Source organism: Anser cygnoides, chromosome 2 (genome assembly GCF_040182565.1).
Source record: "Anser cygnoides isolate HZ-2024a breed goose chromosome 2, Taihu_goose_T2T_genome, whole genome shotgun sequence".
NCBI lineage: Eukaryota > Metazoa > Chordata > Aves > Anseriformes > Anatidae > Anser > Anser cygnoides.
This window is the reverse complement of record NC_089874.1, coordinates 84,887,371-84,909,474: the sequence shown is the minus strand read 5'-3', so window position 1 is coordinate 84,909,474 and position 22,104 is coordinate 84,887,371. Positions and strand designations below refer to the sequence as shown.

The following is a 22,104-nucleotide window of genomic DNA, read 5'->3' as shown; positions in this document are numbered from 1 at the left end:
GTAACAAGACGTGGATCTTTGCATTGAATGAGCCCTCGAAGTCTCAATTATGAGTATGAGAGAGGAGATCAGATCAGAATGACTTAATCAAGTCTAGGCAAAAACATTGAAGCTTATGGTGAGAACAGCAGTAACAACAAGCGGAGAGACATTACCAATTTTTTTAACTGCAGTATTGTAGACAACTCAAAGTTTCACATCAAAATGTGTTTATAATTTATCACTGCTGGCTTAGCAAGACAAAGTGTATGGAAACCTCAGTGGTGGGTTTGGGTTCTTCCCAAAACTTGAAAATGTATGTTAAGAACACTAAGCAAGTAGCTGAAGCAGTGTGTATCTTTAGTATAACAATGGGTAAAAAAAATCTTGTTTCTAAGTGACATCTTTTTTTAAAATTGCCTATCAAAAAATGTATGAAAATTCCATATTTCCTTTCAACTCCATAGCACAATATTGGCAATCTGGATTCTTCTACCGTTGTACTTCATGTCCAGATAGCTTCATGTTTAGATTGTGTCTACAAAGTTGAAGCAAATTGAAAATCACCAGGTGTAGTTGTTTGTCTTGACTAGTGAGTTTCAGAGTGTTTGAAGTCCTCCCTGTGAGGAGAGAAGATCCTTTCAGTTTGGGCCTGGTTTTGTGAGAGGACAGGACATGGTTCTTCAAGGAACTCTTAAAATCATTTGGGAGAGGAGCCTGGCATGGCAGCTAGGGTTGGTGGTGTGCTGCTGCCTTAATTCATGGCATCCATTCCTGCTCACAGCATCCTTCATGGTGTTAGTCCAAACCTGGCCTTAGCCAGAGATGGGGCATGCAGACTTGCAGAGGCTTTACCAGAGGTTGGTTAGAAACTTTCCAAGGAGACACGCACACCCCAGAGACAGGCTGTGACCTACTTGGGAAGGACAGGAGATAAACCAAGAAAGCCACCTCCCTGGGGCTTGGCTGATCTGCATCTCTTTTCATGAACCACGGAGCTTTGTGTCAGCCAGGGTTAGTGGGTCAGGAGGATGGCTGGGGCAGTGCTAGGACCTCTGGCTTGGAGTTGGGCATGCTCATAAGTGAGGGTAGAAAGGAGACTCACTGCTTGGAAAAACTGGAAATATGAAAGAAGTCGGGCAGGTGCTGGATGCTTTCGTCTTCTAGTATAGTCCAGTTTTGCATAATTCAAAATTTAATGCCTCAAAGGACATTTAACCAGAACTTTTTCCACTTTAAGAGAGCTTTTGGCCATGCATCAACTCTTAATTGAAATGTGGTGGCAACTAATTTGAATCCACTTGTGCAGGTTTGTGTGCAGCTTCTGCTGAAGTCTATAGCGAGTAGCTGCTAATAACTCTGTATCCTTTAAGCCAAGTGGCATGTTAAGCTGAATGTTTTCCCTATGGCAGTAATTTTGGGGGTTTTGATACACTGTATGCTACAAATGTTGGAAATTACCATCTTTTGAGTGATGGTTGACAAATTTAGCATTTTGCTATTAAGGATGTTGTGTTCTTTTTACCTATCCAGTAGATGGCTTCCAAGCATCAGAAAATGTATTTTAGTAAGCTCATTTCTGGGAATCTTCTGTTCCTGTCGCACTTACCCGGATGATGGCAGTGGATTGACCCCAGCCAACAGCCATGCACCCACACAGCTGCTTGCTCACTGCCCCAGCGGGACAGCAGAGAAAACACCATGAACAGGAGCAAGAAGGCTTATAGGTGGAGATAAGGACAACGAAATCACTTGCCAAGGTCCATCATGGGCAAAACAGGCTTGAGGAATTTAACTTAATTTAGTGCTAAATGGCATAAATATTTAATTACTGGTTTGGATATTGGCAAAGAAACAAGCAAAAAGGCAATTACTGAAACAGGGAAAAAATACCACTCCTCCTTCCCAGGCTCAGCTTCCCTCTGGACTCTCTCCTGCCCCTTGTTATTGCCACAGGCCATGCGCAGTCCCTTCAGCGAGGCAAGGAGTGGTGCAGAGGGGGCTGCAGCAAGGACACAGTGGTTTCTCTCTGCCCTTCCTTGTTTCTCACTCCTTTCCTATGCTTTAGCATGAGCCCTTTGCAAGCTGCAGTCTCCCCCTTCAAGGGTGCACCTGCTCCATTGTGGGGATATCCACGGCCCCACTGTGGCTGTTCCACAGGCAGCGGTCCCTTCAGGGGTTACCTGCTCCACCACTGAGCACCTCCACCTCCTACCTCGATGTTCTCTCTGCTGTTTCTCACTCGTTTTCCCTCCTGCCCCCCTGGCTGCCTGGCAGTGTTTTGTCCCAGCTGACCCCAAGGTGCCCACCCATGGCTGCTGGGCCCAGCCGTGCCCTGTAGTGGGGTTGTTGGAGCCCTCCCCTCATGCTGTGGCCCTGCTGAGCCACAGGGGCACCACTGGGCACCCACACCCCGTATAATGATTTAAAAGGATTTTATTACTTTTTTTCCCCGAATGCTGACTAGTGGTGCTAAATCTTTCTGCTTAGAATTTGATCTCTCTTTCATTTGAAAGATTTTCTTGCTTATGAAAGCAAGAAAGCATGATACACGCCTACTAACATGTATAGGGAGAGACTCTTCCTTCCTCTTCCCAAAGTTGTTTTCTAGTTACGAAAAGCTTCCTGTGATTCAGATTGATTTAATTCCAGCTAGACTATGCTAATAAATAAATAAATAAATAAATAAAGATTGCAGTTACCAATGCTAAGCTCACTCAAGTAAGTTCAATAAGTTGATTTCCCATTAATAGTAATTATTTTTTTGAATAAAATACTGATCTGGCAGAAGCAGTATTGTAATTACATGTTCTAACATTTTTCTCTGTTTCATACAAAGTAAACTGTTCTCTTAAAATACATTAATTCTTTGTTTTCCAAGGATAATGAGTGAATGGTAAGCTACACTTTAATTACTGTTTTTATATAAGTTTGTTCATCTTTATATAGCTTCTACCCATGGTACTGGAGTAAAAACATCTAATCAGGAAGTATGGATGATCAAGTCGGACCACATGCCTGTCTTGAATGTCACCAAAGGTATATTCAAGGGAATGTTGCTGAACTTCCCAGGTTAGCTTTCAGCATGGGAGCTTGTGGGAGTTCTTGCTGATGGGGAACTAGACCACAATATATTATCTAAGTAAGGAGAAAAGTAGGAGTCAAACTTTAGACATGTAGCATACTAGCAAGGTAAATTTCTTTACATTCTGGACATGATATGGCATTTGGTGTGAAGACAACTCCAGAAAGCTGCAGCCACAGGTATGTGGAATTGAGACGTTCCTTATAGCTTCCACCGAAGTCACCTGAGCACTAATGAAACTGCGCAGTGATGACCACTGGATGCTCTACCTGGTGTAGTAACACAAGGAGTCCAGGGGTGTTGGGCAGCCACACAGCAGCGAGCAGTTCACATTGGCTGATATTTAGAAGAATCCATGCAAACTGAACAAGGGTTTGATTCTGTTCTGGGCAACTTCAGAAGTGTTTCTACACAGAATAGATCCTTGAATCACTGAGGGGCAGGAGAAGAAAAGGTGTCACAGTTCAAATAGTAGAAATGTTATTACCAAGGTATTTGAAAAAGGGAGCAAAGAAAAATTTTCAGAGCATAAAACTGGCTTCATTAAAGGACTTCACAGCAGCATGAGCCAGGAAAGCTGGTTTCAGTATTTGGTCCACCAAGTGTAATTCAGCTGGGGATACAACATACTGCACAGAAGTATCATACGTTCAGGAATCAAGTTACAACTGTTTGAGCTACAGCTGCTGGTAGCCCAGTACTTCGGAAATGCAAGGAGAGGTGAAGAAAGTAGGCATCAACGTTTTAATAAAGATAGAAAGGAACAGCACCTGTGTGGAAAGCTGCCAGCCTATTTACTGGTTCATGTGTTATTTCTCCTTTCAGAAAAAGACACAGAGCAATAAAAGTCCAGAAAGATTAACTGCATCAACTAACGTTTTTGTGACCAGATTTCTGTACGACTTTCCTCACTGAAGAGCGCAGGGGGATGAAAGATCACCACTTTTTTTCTCACCTGGCTGATGATCATCCTTTACTGTCCTTTTAACTTGTAGTCCCAACGCCCTCTGTTGACTGAAATCATTTCTCACAGTGAGCTATAAAGGCAGGAAACTGTGTCATCAAATTCATTGCAGAAGGAATCCTTATACAAATTTACAGATTGTTTGTTGACACCTTGATGGCTTTAAAGTCATCCCCCAGTTTCTTTATCCCCTAGTTTCTTTATCTTCCTTCATTGTCAGTTCCCAGGTCCCTTCCAAAATGTTAATGTGTGGGTCCTGGCTTCATTTTCCAATAGGTGATGAGCACTTTGGTGGCTGGTAAAGTCCAACTAGTTGCCAGTATCTATGCTCATAAATTGAAGATTATTCTGGTCAGCTTTGTTAATGGTAATCCGTGCATACTTGCGAAGAAGCCACACTCTGCAACAACTGATTTGTCTTCAGCAACAACAGGGCAGAAGCAACCTGATCTGCAGTTTCACATCTTTCTGGAATTGAAGGTGGTACTAATCCTTTCTGTTCGGCTGTTGCTTCTGTGTCTGTTATCCTCTCCATGCTTTGTTACTGACTTAAATCCACATTCAGACACCTCTAAATGCAAAGCCTCACTTCCAGCTATCCCATCTGTATTTCTGCCTCAATGATGCAGTGCAGCAGCTCAATCCATGGAATGCTCTTAAACATTATGAACAGTTTGTCAGCCTGGGAAGGAAGGACTTACTGTACATCTGATTTGCTATCAATTCTCCTTCCTTTGAGAAACTGAGCTGCTGCCTGCCACCAGTCAGAGTTAGGTAGGAATACTGTGGCTTGATTACATATATGAGTATCAGGATGCTAACTACCTTTATGACCCCCAAATGTGAAATAAAAGAAAAAAATAAAAATTAAAAAAAAAAAAACACAGATGTTAACAGAGAAGTATTTGAAGCTGTTGAAGAAAGAATGATAGTTGTAGATAGGTTTAGTGCCCCACATGCATGTAATTTAGTAACAAAGCAAAGGTTTCCTCTGAGATGCTACCAGCAATCAGATAAGCAGTTTCTTGCAAAGCACTAACATCTGCAGCCTTTGAGTGGAGCCACTTTTCCTGCTCTTCTAAACTCAGGTAAAACTATAGAATTGACCTTTTGTTTTGTTTTGTTATTTTTTTCCAGTTTGGGGGAGGCTGACCGGAAAGGGGAGTACAGTGACTACTACTCTCTGGGTTCATCTTATACCAAGAGCATGAACAGAAGGAAGGAGAACCCTAAGGATTTCCTTCGTCTCTGTGAGACAGAATTTTCTGGTGCTCCATTTCAATCTTGGCATATGACCTGGGAGTCCTCTTTTTGTATTTTATTTTTTCACTAACACTGGCAGCCTAGAGCTAGTCTCATCTCTGATCCTAAGCTGTTTGATGTGCACCAGGTCACAGTAAATATTTTGGATTTAAACTTATGCTTCAAAACACAGTTTAGCTGACATTCAGTCTCTCTTCATAAACTGAAGTTGTGTTAGGTCTGAATAGAAGGTGAGAGATATTTGCTGGAAATTAGGACCCCAACTATCAAATTTGCAATGATATTCTTAAGACAAAAGGAAGCAACTGATGCTTTCACTGTAGTAGGATAGTTTAGGCTATGGGGTTAAATTAGTAGGTTAATATTTTTACTCTTTTTTTTTTTGCAGTTTAGAATGTTGATGTAAAGTATTTTGGAGACCTTTTGTTGGAAAGCAAGAATTCTTGAAGTGCTGATTAAAGTGAACTTTATTTTAGAACGTAATGCTTTGCATTGCTCTGCTATGCATTAGTTCTATTAGGCAACATTTGAAAAGTGAACAGCAAATGAATGTTTTAAGCCACATGCCAACAGGACAGCACAAGAAATAGTGATATGATGTGCATTTGTACCATTTTTTTTGTTTGTTTGTTTGTCTTAATCTATTTCTATTCTTTTCAGAGGTAGTTTCTAGTAGTAAAGTTTTATCTGTTATTTCTATGTTTCCATATATATCAGTTACTTCTTGAGTACTCACATTATTCAGCAACAGCTTTGCTTTCCTTACTCCTTCTCATTCAAATACGTATGGGTGACGTGTGACGTGGGTGGCTGATACAAGCTGACTTCACTGCTTTCCCTACGTAACTCTCAAGAATTAGTGGAGTAAACCATGCTTCTGAAGGCAGTTACCCTGGCCCCTACCAGGAGGAGAGCCACAGCACAAGGTGACAGGGAAAGGAAAGTGAAGCCAGGGAAGAAAGTACTCAGGTTTTAGCAGCAAGATGAAGCAATGAGAGAAGAAAATACACAACTCAGCTTCATACTGGATTGATCCTGGATCAAAACAATGGAAGCAGCTGAAAGCCTGCTCAGAAGCAAAAGCATAAGAGAAACAAGGTAAAAAAAAAAAAAAAGCCTTTTATACTCAGTAATGTGAGAATTATGTACTTGTTGTTTGTTTATGTTGTGAAACCGTATTTAACTGTCTTGACTAGGAAATATGAAAGTAGATGTTATTAATCCAGGTGAGAAAGAGATGCAAATATAACAAAGTCATCAGCTAGCTGCTACACTTTGTTAAACAATTTTTTAAAAGCAAACTATTCTAGCATCAAGTAAGACATTAACTGGAGATATTTTTGAGTTTTCTTGTACTTGAAGCAGCAGCTACAATTACATGTCCTAATAAAAGAAGGTATTTAGGAGAGATTAAACGTAGGTAAATGCTGTTTTACAATGATGCCAAGTTGTTTATAACCTACATGCATATAACTATCAACATGGTATTTCCAGTAAAGAGATCAATAACCTAAAAAAATAATAAACCTAAAAGAGAGTTCTTTAAGATGTTTTATTTTTTCAGTAACCCAAATTGAGGCTACTTCTCTTAACCATAATGGTACACTCTGTCACAAAATTTGACTACAAAAGACATCCTCTTGTTACACTTGAAGTCAGGCTCACAGGTTTGCCATCAGTACAGCTGGTGAGGGTGGTCTCTCTCTGTGCTGATTTGTAGATGTGCAAATAAGCTTTTATCACATAACCGAACAGATATGACAGGTACAGACATGTCAGACTCCCTAGGCAGAACATTATAACTCACCGTTTGACTTCATCTTGATCACATGTCATGGCAAATCCAGATGGTGGTTTTGCTTCTCACTGTTGGACTTTCACTTCGTTACACCCGGGTGGTCAGGCAGACTTATGATCTGCTTCACTTCAAAGAGGAAGTCACACCAGATCAAAGGAAAAGTTGGTGGCCCTGCCAACTGCATGCTTCTCAAATCAAACCTGTATTTAACTAACCATGCTAGCAGAATTTTTTGCTTGAAACAACAGCCTGGAGCTGCAGGTCAAAACCTGCTGCATAGCCTGGGTACTTCCCTTTATCACGTAGTTTGGCTAATGGGGTATTTCACAACTGGGTTTAGGAAGCTTCAGAAGCCTACTGATAGCAATCAATTTATTAAACTCAGCACTAACAGAAAGTCAGTCTTGGCAGCAGCAGCAAGGATGCTGATTTACACAAGCAAAAGGGTATTTGTCTTCTGTTAGCTTATGAAAACAAGGCCCACTTGTTTTTGCAGTATAATAAACATGCACACATCTTTGGTAGATCTAATGTAAAATCTTGAGCACAAATGCTAATTCTAAACTTCCTTCGCAAGTGCAAAGAAAATTCAAGCAATCAGTAATGGAAAAACATACTTGATACAGTGGAGAAGATGGGGCAACCCATCGTTTATATTTCTTAAATTGCTGTCTCCTTCAAACCAACATCAGAAATTCAACAGAATCCTGTGGAGATTCTTCTTAGCATCTCTAATTTCAGCATTTTTGTAATGTGTGTACATATGCTTAAGAGTAGGCAATAACAAAAAACAAGACACCATCTTTGTCTTGAAGACTTTACAAAGGACAACTGTCCTTTGTTAAAAAAAAACATCTCTACTAATGTATATAAGTCAATATGTATGACCAAGCTGCAAATTAAAGTAATGACTAGTTATGACTAACATCTTCTTTTCAAATGTCAATACAAAATGGAAAACACAGGAAGCGGCTTTGTGCACTGATATTTTATATAATACACTTAAATTTATATAAATCTGTTGCTCAGAAATATTGCATACTTTGAGCAAGTTAGACTGCTTTTTAAAAACATAATTACATGCATCTATTAGAATATTAAACTGAATATACACCTCAGAAAGGGATCTTTGTTTTGAAGTAGGTTTAAGAAGTATTTTTTTTAAAATGGTTCACCACTTGTAGTCTTCTTAGTAATAACTAAAGTGGTTTGCCTCTTGTACATGAGACTTCCAGATCCAATGTAACAAGCATAATTTCAGCAATCTGTGTTATATTTTTCCATGAATTGCTTCTTTTTTTTTTTTTTCCTGGGAAAAAATAAAAATAATAATAATAAAAAAGATAGTAAGACCTTTTACTGTAGCAACTTAACAGTTAAATTCCCAAAGCAATTATCTTTCAAGACAATTTTTTCAGCATTCACAGATGTCTTTACAGTCTCAAAATCAAAATCAGGGCAGAGAGTACCCCAGGAACTGAAGAGGACAGGGCCAGGCTGCTGAAAGCAGGTAGGAATCATGCCAGTGAAAGCAAATGGTGGAGAAAAGTCATCAAGAGAAGCATCTTGATCACAATGAGTTGGTGTTGACAAAAAGCAGGCCAAAAAAAAGGATGCAACCACAGGCCCCGCAGCTCCTCGCAACAAAATGGCTGCCCGCATCCTCGCAACAAAATGGCTGCCTGCAACATGCTGTATTGGAGTGAGGGTCTGGATGGCATAGGCAGGCTCAGGGATGCCACAACACAGCCGCTGGGCTGCCAGCAAGGAGCTGTGGCGAGGCAGTGGGTGCACCCAGAGGGACTGTGCCGGCAGAGGGTGGGTGTCAGCAGGACACCATGAAGTGCAAGGCCCTGTGCTGGGCACAAAATGGCGGTCACTGCATGGGAGCGAGGAGGAGGTCCAGGGCCATGGCAGCCCCTGAGCTTGGAGATGGCTCAGGTAGGGTGAAGCATGTCTTTTGTCTTGACAAGGTTTTTACGACTTATACGATTTTTTAATTTTATTTTTTATTATTATTTTTTTTAATGACATCTTGGGTTGGAGAGCAGCTGTGCGATCTCGTGGTTCACATGCTGAGTCCCTGAAGTACTGTCTTTGGGGGTTTTGTGGTACAATGGTGGTGGCATAGGCTGCTGTGACCTGATGGATGAAATAGCAGAAATAGGGCTTCCTTGATCGGTGAATGCTGGCATGTCATGGTAATGGAAGACAAACTTTGATTTTGTAATGAATTAGATCTGTTGGAGTAGTTTTTCTTTCTATTCTGACTGAATAATGAGAATAAATCAACATTACTTGTAGGGAATGGTACTTTCTGGGTGATTTTAGGAAACTGTTTGGAAAATCAAAGATCTAATCATTCTTACAGAATGTTTCAGATCACTCATGGGGTTTACTTTGAAAATTTTTTATTCACAAAGTATTGTTTTTTGCCTACCAGCATCTTTAGCCACTTTTACACATTTTATAGGTGCCCATTATTATCAACAAAATAAGACGGATGAATCTTTTCAAACAATTTTTATTTACTCCATACAAAAATGAAAAATCAATACAAAAATAGCAATTTCAGATAACTTCTGCTGGAATACAATCACTTTTTAATGTTATTTATTATAATTAGATTGTGAGGATTATAACAAACGTTCTGGAATGTTCCCTCCCTTCAAAGTATTGCCATTGCTGGTGTCCGTGCTGCTAACATGGGGGTGCAGTCAGTGTGCAATAGGATTCAGGTCACACTTGGCATAGTTATACATTTGTTTTGTGATCTTCTTCCATGTTTCTATAGAATCACAAGTAAATAATCAAATATATCATGAAGATATACTAATGGCAAGGTACTTGAACACAGGTTTGGAAAATTATTAATTCAAAGCTTACACTGGGTATTATTTTATCATAAAAGACTCAGGATGTTCAGGCTGCATCAAATGCCAATTCTTATGTTTCTAACATTGTATTTATAGTTCAGTTGTAAATATCATGTAACAACTCTGCTGTATCAAAGTGCTTCTCCATTGTCCCAATTGAAACTAAACACTTACGTTATGTAATGTTACAGACCTCTGATCTAAACATGGACTTCTATGTTTTCAAGTAAGTTGAATTTATGATGGAAAACTCTAAACCATGGTTGTCCTCAAAAGGTTTCCTGCATCTGTAAACCTTCCTAACTTGCTTGCAGACAACAGTAGATGTTATATAACCTTCAAGAAGTAACTAAGCACATTTTTTCTATTTGCAAAATTTTCCTGGAAGGTTAGTTTTTCTCTTTGGTTTGTAACCAAGCAAACTTTAAAACACATTGCACATAGTGTGTAAGAGGTGAAATGTAGTATCAACACTGTAGCCCTAAGTAGATGGAATAAGTCTAGCTTGCAACATCTAAAACATTAAAAAGAAATCCTTTTGTAAGATATTAACTACTTCTTCATGCAAAATAATCAAGATGTATATGCTTGAAAGCAGCTTGCATATAGTGTTTAACACCATATTACTTTAATTAATTAGTTACAGTGGAAAACATCTGTGATAGCAGTTCAAGTTTACACAGCATAAGATATAGCTCATGAGTCATATTTCACTTTTCTGCCAGTTCATGAGTCAAATATGACTGCAGAGCTTTGCAAGGCTTTTAGTTTGAAGGCTGCAGAAGACTGAAGCAAAAGGCTAAGAGTTGCTACTGTTATGTTGTCTGTAACTTTGGAATTACAGTGTAAATCTGTGCAACTGAAAATTCAATAGTATCCTGTCAGGCAGTAGCTAGTCTCTGGATCAAACTTTTGGGTGTATATTTTTTTCCCCCTCTTCTGAAAGAAAACACCCAGGCTCTGCTCAGGCCTTCTCACATCACCATCCAAAGGCCAGGCTGGTAGGACAGTGGTGAGGACCTCATGTCTGTTACTGGGCCACACATCAGTACAGGTGAGAAGTGTTGCTCAAAAGAGTGCCACACTGCCTGCGCTCATAGCCTGAGATCCCCTGAGCACTGCTGCAGAGGGGCTGCAGTATGGTGCTCATCCCTGCAGGAGTCCTCACTCTGTTGCAGGGGTACACAGAGCTACACGCTCTGTCTGGGCTGAGGTGCTCTTTCCTGGGCCTTGCAAACCAGCACTTTTCATGAATACAAAGTTTACATACACCTATATTGTATCAGAGATAAAGTGTGCTATGAAAGTAAACAAAATAAGGTTTGGAGGAAGAGGTACTATCCTTGGTTAGCGAAGCTTGTGTAGTGTAAAAGGTGGAAAACTTTTCAGGCATATGGATGTTTCTTCACATGCCCCAAAAATACTCCTCTGTTTTCCAACTGTTGTAGTTAGTTTTACAGAAGGTATTTATTCTACCCTACCTAAAATCCTCATCTTGTTCAGATGAAGACACAATATTTGAAGCATATTATTAAAAGGTGAGTTCAGCTCACTGAAACTGACAGAGATGTGCATTTTAACAGGTAGAAATATCTGGAGTAAAAGATCCAGGAAGATTAATTAATGATTTCTAGAAAGTGCACTAAATCCCCCAGTTAGTTTATTCTTTTGAAGGAGGACTCTTAGAGACTTCCCCTGGAATTATTGGCAGACTTAAAGTCATCTAAAAATAAGAGTGGCACAGTACAGGTAAACTTTGGCCAAATAAATTAGCTATCATGTTTTATTTCGTATTCATTGTGTTCATTCTAAAACATGCCACTAATATTTAAACAAAACCATTTTTTCATTACTTGAGCAAAGTCAAAATATCAGCAAGGAAGGAATGTTTCATGCCTGGAGGAAGATACATTGTGAAGGAGTATTGCTGTGAGCAGGTAAAATAATGTTTTAATAATTATGTTAAATTAAAATGAATAGTTAATATCATAGCTATCCAGCCAGGCTACAGTTGAGAGCAATGTGTGTTAGTACTGTGTGGAATTAAATATCAACAGGTAATGATCAACTTACATATTTTCTAATTGGAGTGCTCATAGGGATTTTGTTAATTGATGTAAATTTGTTAAATTAAAGTTAAGGAAGAATACTTAGGAGGTAACAAACAGTACGTTAACATAAAAGCCTTTAGTCTCTTTTAGAACATAAGTTATTTTGCGCTGTAGTTACACCCTGAGGATGCCTGTAGGTACCTAGATATACAATTCATTAAATCTATTCTTAGTGTAATTTCTTCAGTGCATTCTGTGTATACTCTGCCTGTTGCTGGTTTTCATCATTAAAGGAGTAGTATATAGCAGAGAGGGAGGTTTATGTTTGGCTGTTGATCTTTCTTGCTTTTGTAGCTTTCTCTTCCAATTTAATTATGACCCTAAAAAACTGTAAGAAGAACCACATCTGTATTTTAGAGTACAAATAGCATTTCTTATGTACAATGTATTCTAATGTGCAAGAAACATTTATGCAGCTTGAAAACTTCCACTTGAACTTTGAATAATTCATTTACCTAGTTTTCCTTAAATGTATACGTAAATAAACTGATGGTATCTCCAGTTTGTATCTCTCGTGATAGTATACTGTTGTTCACTCTAATGAAGTATACTATACTTTCACTCTGTTTAGCCTTTTGTGATGTGCAGGGTTCTATATTTTTCAGCCAGTAAACTATCTATTCTAAATGTATTTTTTTACCTGTCGTAGAGACATTTTAGACAAAAGTCATATAATTGATCTTAAGTGTATGAAACTAGGAGTTCCCTACCTATTGATTTGAAGGTTTAATAACAAATCTGGGAAAGATTTGCATACATTAAAAATTAGAAAGTAAAGTACTTTCAGAAATTACATGCAGTTTGTAACAATTTACTTAAAAGAGATAAAAAACTATCTGTAAATTGTTACAATTTTCATTGACTAAAGAGAGATTTTTCACTGTCTAACAGGCCTGCTATATTATAATTTTATTTTTCTATTTTTTATTTTTATTTTTATAATATTTTTCTATTTCCTTTTGACTTCTAAATTGATTAGATTTAAGGAACATTTTAAAAATTAAAATATATGAGCAACAAAAGAGCAGAAGCTAAGGTCTGATCACATTGTACCATTAGCTCTGATCTTCTAAGAAAATGTGACTTTACTCTTCTGTTATGATACAGTACCTTAAGTTTTTATATCAGAGTCTGCTCTTATACAAGTAGCAGAAGGTAGAATATCAACATCACATTAGTGTAGAGAGTTTCTTGGAAGTCTCCTCCCTACTCTGCAATAATAAACCAGAACAAAACACAGTCGGTATTTGTCAAGGACAAACAATGTCAAACTGATCTAATTTCCATTGTTAGTGTGGCTTGGTGTTTATGTGAACAGCAGTGAATGCAATTTAAAATTTAGTAAGGCTTCTGTGCTGTTCTGCTATGCAGCTGCCATAAACAACTCCAGGAAATATGACCTAAATTAAATCAGAGTTGTAGAGCTGTAGAAACAGCTGAAGCAATCTACGAAGCAGTAGTCATGTTATCAAAGTGAGAGGGCGTAGATTGGGATCTGACAGGAGTTTATTCTGGTGTTGCTTTCGCTCAGTATCTTCATGAATGAGTTGGATGTCTCAAGATGGTGTTCTCTTATAAAGTGCATGGCTAACACCAAGATTCAGAATCATCTTGGTGAGTTGGGTTATTCAAAACCACCAGGGTGAATTTCAAGAGAGAAGTGCCTTCCCACTTACTACTACTACTACTGAATTTTCTTTTGTTCTAGTGATGACTATACTGTATTCTGATGCTGAAATTAGGTACCCCAAGATCTCATATAACTGCTCCAAAATGTTTACCTCAGAACTATTTTAATAGTGATTATCTTACTTCAGCAAAACCCTAAGTATGTTAGTTTGAAGTTTAGTATGCACTAATACACCCATCAAGGCAGAACAAATTCTGCCATAAGGGCAAAAACCCACAGAAACACTTATGTTAAGCACTTCCTTTTCCCAAGCCATTCACTTTCTCCATATTTAATACTGTGAGAATTTGTTGTTCCTTTGTGCTTGTTGGAAAGCAGAGAGCACAGTGAGTCTAATAGGGTAGAGTGAGAAATAGTCCTGAGGTTTGCTACTCTGTGCCGTAACTAGCAGAGAGCACATTGATACGTTTTCGTGCTTTCCAAATGCTTTTGCAAGCTTTTTGTAAACTGCATTTCAAAGATTGAGGGAGAATCTCTGTGAGACTGCATTTCCCATTGCAGGACATTCCTGTTGCAGTTGTGCCATCTGCTTCTATAGAAAATCAGGAAAGCAGTTAAAATCTGCTTGATTGTCTCAACCAGGAGTAGACTGGGAACTAGAAGAACCATAATGGTGGCTTCTGTCAGTTTTATTTCTCAACTCCATAGAACATTATGGAAGTCTAGTGGCTTAACAGTACTCAGTAAAGGCTTAGTAAAGATAATTTACTTCTATCATGGATGTGAAACCAAGAAACAGTTTTTTAAACTCCTTTAACTTGTGTTTTGTGCAAACTCAGCTTAAAACAAACCACAATTTCCCTTGTGCCTTTCCAGCTTCATTTCCTTTTTTCTTTCTTGTTGTAGATAAACATCTTGATATTATTTTAATTTTGTGTTCTGGGCAGTGTTCTAATCATCATGGGACAGTAGGCTTCCTCTGGTTATTGGGACAAAGGAGATTGGAGCCAGAATATTCTTTAAAGCAAACCAGGCTGCTGAGCTTTTTGTTAATTTTGTCCAATAACTTGCTGTGTCATAGCACTCTGGATCATTTTTTATTCATAGCATTGCAACATATACTCAGAACAAGACTGTGCTTTGCCACAGTAAAATTCTTTTCATGAAGCATCAACTGCAATGAAGCAGAGAAACCTAGAAGATGATACATTGGCAGTAGTTTGTTACCCGTGTTATGATGGCCTAGTGTTTGCTTTGTTCTGTAATTGGTGTATTAGAAAAGCAAAAATACAGACTATGTTGTTATTCCAGTAGAAACAGTATAAAAAAAAGATCCTCCCTCGGCCTTTTGTAGCTGTTGGAGCATAAAAAAGTAAGCAAGGTGCACATCTTCTGCTGGGAGTCTAGAAGAAACTTGGAAGTCTGGTACACAGGATTGGTTTCAGTCTTTGGAGCTGAACATAGCTCGTGTAAACTAAAAGCATGAATGTTCCTTTTGGGACACCCATTTTCATGTAGAAAATGAAGAACATGCAATAACATTTTAAATAACATTCACATTATTATTTATTATTACTGTATTACAATACTTTTGCTGCTGATTATGCAGTGGAAAGTAATGTGACTGAACATTAACCAGCATCTTACACCAACCTTCAGCAGACACCAATAGTAATCTGCTGGTCAAAGTGAGACTGGCATATTTTTCCGATACTAGAGCTGAAACCCTTATTTCCAGCTTAGAGCCCCCTCTGTTTACAAATGTAGCATTGAGTTACAGAATGATAACACAGAGGAGAGTCTTTTAACAGAAGAAAATAATGTATCTGAGAATGTAAAGATGAATGATGATTCGTCTATATATTTAATATTCATTTTATATTTTTATGTATATATAAGCACAGATTTGAACTAAAAAGCCATAAACTATAGAACTGAAAAACTAATATCCAGCTGTGAAAAGGAAATATTCCTCTCCCCTCCTTTCCCTGCCATTCATTAATCTTTTCAGAAGGTAGTGTTTACAGTGTGTTGATAACCACAAGTGAGGCTTTGATCTGTCCCTAGAGAAGACCAAGACCTCTCAGCTTTTGCCCTGATGATAGTCAGCAGCCAACCTATTTATTCAAAGTGCACATGTCAGTCAGCCAGGGCTATCTCAGTCTCCCTGTCTTCAGTCAGGTTTTAATCAAGAAAATGCTGTACATGTTTGAGCTGTTCAAAATGTGTTTGCCAGTGCTATTGGACGAGCAGGTGTGTAGTGAAACACCCACAGCTAGCAGTTCGTCTGTGAGGGAATTGAGAGCATCACGCAATACTCCACAGAGCTCTAAGACACCATTATTTTAAAATCAAACCATATGCTCTTGAGGAGACCTTCCTCTTTCTCTGTTGCTGAACAAAGCTCTCATTCAGCTGTTTTGGCAACTTCAAAGTTAAAGCCAAATACAGCAAATACAGCTGCCACCTCTACCCTTTCTGCAAGGAAGATGTCATTGCATATGAACAATATAGGAGCAAAACAAAACTCTTCAGACAAAGCTCAATAGTGAGTAAGCTTTTGTCTTGTCAAAAAGGTAGGGTCTCTCACTTGCCATGCCAGAGCAGAAATACACTAGTATGAAAAATAGTAATTTCTTGAATTACTTACTTGTTATAAGTGAGTCTCATTCAGCACTGCTATTTTAGTTTAGTTTATAAGTTAAGTGGATACGTGTTTTCTTACTGTTTAGAAGTGATGGGAAATAGCTCATGGGAGTTGAGTACAGCTGTGTTATTTAAAAAAAAAAAAAAAGAACTTCATCTGTTTTATGTGCCAGGATCTTGAGACATTTTGTAAGACCACTTTATAAGCAAGCCAGTACTTAAGTACTTAACTTTCTTCCAAAGGACTCTTCCTTACTACAGTTACAGCTTTTTTATTTTTCTTTTCTTTTTTTTTTTCCAAATCTTTGTAAATCAATAATAAAACATAGCATACAGGCTGTGTGTTAATTGTGTTAATTACAGTTTTATTACTTAGCATAATTATGTTAAAACAGTGGAAACATAGGGGAATGAATTAGATGCAGTCTCTGACTCACATTCCAACTTTCTGAAACTGGTGTGGGTTCAAAGTTTTTCAGACTCCAGAGGAATTACTCGCATTTGCCTTGGTATAAATACATTAACCTGCAAGATAGCTTACTGATAGCTCTGCTTCTCTGAGACCAAATAATGGATGGTCTTGTAAATTAAATACATATATGATTACATCTGTCTCAGACTCTGGAACATGCTTCCGTGGACTCACGGATTTTGGAGGACTGTGATGACTATTTCAAGAAAAACTCTTCAAACTGGGAAAATAACATGCTTAAATTCATCTTTTTGTCTATAAGAAGCTTGTTTCCATTATGTATCTATTTAGACTATATTAATTTCTCTTTGTACAGAAGCTTCGCGAACACATGAATCTTGCTGTTTCTGTCACTTTACAATTCAGATGTTGCTTATGCAGGTCTTCAGTGGGATGCCTTAAATTGCTCTTACATATATATGCATACATATATATATATATGTAACTACAAAATATTTTACCACGTGTTAAGAGATTTTTTTGATTATTTCAAATTAAACCTTATGGAAAAAAAGCATGAGATAGGTATTATTTGGGGTTCTAATATAAACAGCTGTTTATTTATTTATTTATTTATTAAGCCTTTATGAAGCAAAATAAGTTAATTACTTGAAAATAGAAATGGGTGTGGTATATTAGCATTAATGAGCTAGAAGACCAGTTTGAGTCAGGTCATGAAATCAGCTGTTTCCTGTCTTGCAACGGTGCCTGAATGTTCTATAAAATGCTGGGAATTCTGTGCCTAAATTTACACTGCCAGTTCTTTGGAAACGAAGTATTATTTAATTTAGGCCTCCTAGGGGAAGAAAATAGGTAAGCATTTTGGGTGTTGCAAAATTAACTTAAAATTTCCCAAGAAAGAGTGTGTAAATTGCTATTTTCTGAGTGTACAAGGCCATTAAAAGGAAAAGCGATTGCAAGCTTTCCTCTGGTTCGGCCCTGATGAAAAATCTTCATTCAAGAGTTGGAATGGAACAGCATCTTTACTTAAATCCAGAGAAAATTTTGTAAAAATGTGTTTGAATATCTATGCCACCATTATAGATGTCTAGTAGGTACACAAGCGAATATGGTGTAAAGGTAAGCTTGGCTTTAGATGAAAACTCTGTTCCTATGGAAAGAGTACAGTCCACATGTTCTATATAGTGTTCTATACAGAGTAGCTCATCCGGATAATGGTTTAGGATGAGCTTTATTTTAACATAGGAGATAGATTTGTACAATGTCTGAACTTTAGGTGTAGTTAGGTAACGTGAATCTCCTTTTATATGTAGCAGGTGAGGTTGAGCTTCTTCACTGGAGAACAAGCTTTAGGAGCAGAAAGAATACAGATACATTCAGAGTGGTGAGTGTGACGGTTCAAAGCTACTGTCAAGTGTACTTACAGATGAAATGGTTTTGTCAAAAATTGTGAATATAGATTCTGCTGCTCCCACTTGCAATATGCTCAGCAGTGCTCTTACTATTTTCAAGAGTTCATCTCACATTCAATTAATGGAAGAATATTCTCCTGTTTATTCTAATTAGGATATTTATTCATCAGGTGAGAATTAAGGTAACAGCAAGATACAGTACTTATGAAAGGATAAGGCTCAAACATTTTATTACTGTAGCAAAACCTCATTTCTTGCAAGGAACTTCACATAAAAAACAATACTGCTAGTAAATGAGCTTTTACAAAGGCCAGAAGTAAACCCCAAATCATAGCAGTCCTCTCCAGTCTATATTATTCTGTAGGCCATTCTTGTCTTGCCCCATGCTTAAAGCAGGGTCAGCTACAGAGGTAAATTAGGTTGCTTGGTGTTGCATCTTGCTCAGTTTTGACTGTCTCCAAGAATGGAAATTTCATAGCCTTTCTGAGTAACCTGTTCAATAGGAGCTGCTGGCCTCCTATTTACACCATTGAAACTTTCAGCAGCCTGGAAGACAGGCTTATCTTTTTCTCTCTGGGAATTTCCTTCCAGTTTTATCTACAGAAGATAATACAAAAAATTCTTACACTCCAGTCAGGATGCAGTGAATACATTGCTTGTATTTCCAGCCTGTCCTGACTGAAAAAAAATGCAGTTAGCCAGGGAGATAGATTTGGAAGCGGCAGCGTTAAGAGAGTCTATGGTACCATTAGCCGAAGGAATATGCAAAATGCCAAAAACACGTCTTCTGCTGAGACAGCTGGTGACTTAAAAGTAGTTGCCATTCTTTCCATCAATGCAGAAACACACGTGAATGCTCATTCTTATGAAATTGTCCCTCTGCCTGATAAGGCTTCAGATTCTATGAGAAATCCAAAAAGAAAGGCTTAGTGCATCTCCTTGTCTAAGTAGGTTTTCAAAGACTTGTAGACCATGCCAAAAGAAACTGGAATGCTTTCCTTTCTGAAGCAGGTTGGGTTGTCCCTTGCAGATGCAGAGAAAAGGCGGGTACAGCAGTTACACAGGCTCCAGGCTCTTGCATTTGTTTCAATGTTCTTAACAGGAGCCCTTTGAGAGAAAGAGCTGGACACCTTGCACATGCAGCTGGTGGCAGAAGAGTCAATAGCCTTGTGCTCAGTACTCCCCCTTACCAACGCCATGTTTCTTTTCAAAGCCACACTGACCTTCTTCGCTTATTACTGTTGGCAGTAACTATCAGCAGCCCTGTTCTGGGGTAGGGTGTATCTTAGTAGTCCTCACAGGTATCCCCTGCTCCTTTCTTTTAACAGTCATAGAATCATAGAATCATAGAATCATAGAATATCCGGAGTTGGGAGGGACTCATAAGGATCATCAAGTCCAACTCCTGGCACCGCACAGGTCTGCCCAAAAGTTTAGACCACGTGACTAAGTGCACAGTCCAATCTCTTCTTAAATTCAGACAGGCTTGGTGCAGTGACTACTTCCCTGGGGAGCCTGTTCCAGTGTGTGACCACCCTCTCGGTGAAGAACCTCTTCCTGATGTCCAGCCTAAACTTCCCGTGCCTCAGCTTGACACCATTCCCACGGGTCCTGTCACTGGTGATAACGGAGAAGTGGTCCCCTGCCTCTCCACTCCCCCTCGCGAGGAAGTTGTAGACTGCGATGAGGTCTCCCCTCAGCCTCCTCTTCTCCAGGCTGAACAGGCCCAGTGACCTCAGTAGCTCCTCATGTGTCTTCCCTCTAGGCTCTTCACCATCTTCGTCGCCCTCCTCTGGACACTCTCCAATAGTTTCACATCCTTTTTGTACTGTGGTGCCCAGAACTGCACACAGTACTCGAGGTGAGGCCGCACCAGCGCAGAGTAGAGCGGGACAATCACTTCCCTCGACCGACTAGCGATGCCGTGCCTGATGCACCCCAGGATATGGTTGGCCCTCCTGGCTGCCAGGGCACACTGCTGGCTCATATTCAGCTTGCTGTCAACCACAACCCCCAGATCCCTCTCTGCGGGGCTGCTCTCCAGCATCTCGTCGCCCAGTCTGTACATATAGCCAGGGTTGCCCCATCCCAGGTGCAGGACCCAGCACTTGCTTTTGTTAAACTTCATGTGGTTGGTGATCGCCCAGCTCTCCAGTCTGTCCAGATCTCTCTGCAAGGCCTTTCCACCCTCATCCGAGTCCACAACTCCTCCAAGTTTAAAACAGTCTTCCACAATTTGTGTAGGTTTTGCCTTTTTGTAAGTTAAGCACAAGTTGTAGTGAAATTCTGGCTTTATTGTTCCTGAGGGGATGCCATCTCCCTCCCTCTGAGGAAAGCTCTTCAACACTGTTTTGAAGAGAGTGTGTGTAGTACACAGGAACAAGATTATGGCTGCTGGTCCTCTTCACCTACATTATGAAACAAATCTAAAAGTACTGGTCTCTACTTTGTAGCCTTTGGGACAAATGGTAACCAAGTGCATGGAAGTACCCTATCTCCCTTTGCACTTTTTGATATATTGACACTGCAGTATTATCTGTGATAATTGTACAATGCCACAAAAGTATTTTGTTAGAAAGGCCTAGTTACAAAATACACACGGAGTTTAGATTATATTTTATGCATCACCAAGAACCGAAAGTGGATGCTTTGACTGATGATGAACCCCAGAAACCTGAGATTTAGTGGTTCAGATTTACACTGAACTGTACATTTTAGAAGAATGCTCTAGGGCGTGGAACTGTCTGAAGTCATTTCTCCAAACCATCCCTCATATAGAGTCAGTATGTGCCTGTACTTGAACATAACATATCTGTATCTTGTACTAGCAAAATGATGACAGAGTAACAGATATGAGGGGTGAAAAATAAAATGCTAACCTCCAGAACACACAAAAAAAGCCCTATTTCTTGTGCTCCCACTTGAAAAGCAACACTTTTAAGAATGAACCATGAACAGTTAGTTATAAAGTGGACTGTGACTGTATCAGTATCTACCTGGAGTTCTCCTACGTTCCTGGCATAGATTATCAGCAAAATATGGAATTTACAGGGCAGCCTGCTATGCCAACAAAATCATTGGCAAATTAATTTGTACAAATTATTATCTTCATGTATCCTCTCTGTAAGAAGCCAGAGAAAAGAGCTAGGTAACAATTGTTTTAAGAAATTGAATTCAGACAGAGAACAGTTTTGCCTGTGATCACAGTTGACGAGGGCTCTAACTTAAAAAAAACAATACAGGAAGAAAATAAAGCTAGAATTAAATACTGACTTTTTGCACAGAAGCAGCCAAAATGTAGTGGTAAAAACGAGTAGTATAGAAAAGCTGACTAGCCTGATGTGCTAACACTCTTTTGCTGTCTTCCTTTCTACCTGCCCCTAAGGAGCTTTACATTTTGTCTCACAAATTTAAATTGAACAGTCTGTAGCATTATAGGGGCTGCACTCAAAAATCAGTGTTTATGAGGAAACAGCTGAAATGATAAAGTGTATCATAGAAAGGAAGGGCCAAGTTTTTTTATTTAAATAATTTTATTTACTACAACTTTAAACTAAGGTTTAGTTAAATATTTGGATGAGCAAAATTAAAATGTGAAAGTCTAAGCAGGAACTTTCTAAGGGAGATTACCAACCATCTCTCCATAACCTTGTAATAACAGATATACTGACATTAATGATGTGATCCATAGTTTTACAGGTTAGATGTGAAAATACAGAACTCCATCTTATTTCACCAATCACTTCTTTCTCCCATTTGTCAAGCCTCACTTTTCTTATCAAGATCTATCAATAGGTAAGCTAACACTAAGCTACCTGAAAAGATATTTTTGTATCCTTCATTTAAGCTTTTTCAGGCTTGCACTGAAAGAATTTGAAGAAATTTCTCATCTACTCTAACTAGTGAT

At 38.8% G+C, this 22,104-nt stretch overlaps 1 long non-coding RNA gene across 2 annotated transcripts in view; it reads left to right on the top strand.

The window, feature by feature from the left end:
* Window positions 1-9,097: 9,097 nt before the first annotated feature.
* Window positions 9,098-22,104, top strand: part of LOC106043853 (uncharacterized) — a 31,866-nt gene continuing 18,859 nt past the window's right edge. Inside the window, exons 1-3 of one of the 2 annotated variants that reach the window (XR_007158874.2) lie at window positions 9,098-9,290; window positions 11,824-11,902; window positions 18,099-18,169. This is a non-coding gene — a long non-coding RNA (uncharacterized lncRNA). Of the gene's footprint in view, window positions 9,933-11,823; window positions 11,903-18,098; window positions 18,170-22,104 lie in introns of both variants that reach the window. The other variant, XR_007158872.2, reaches the window with a different exon arrangement.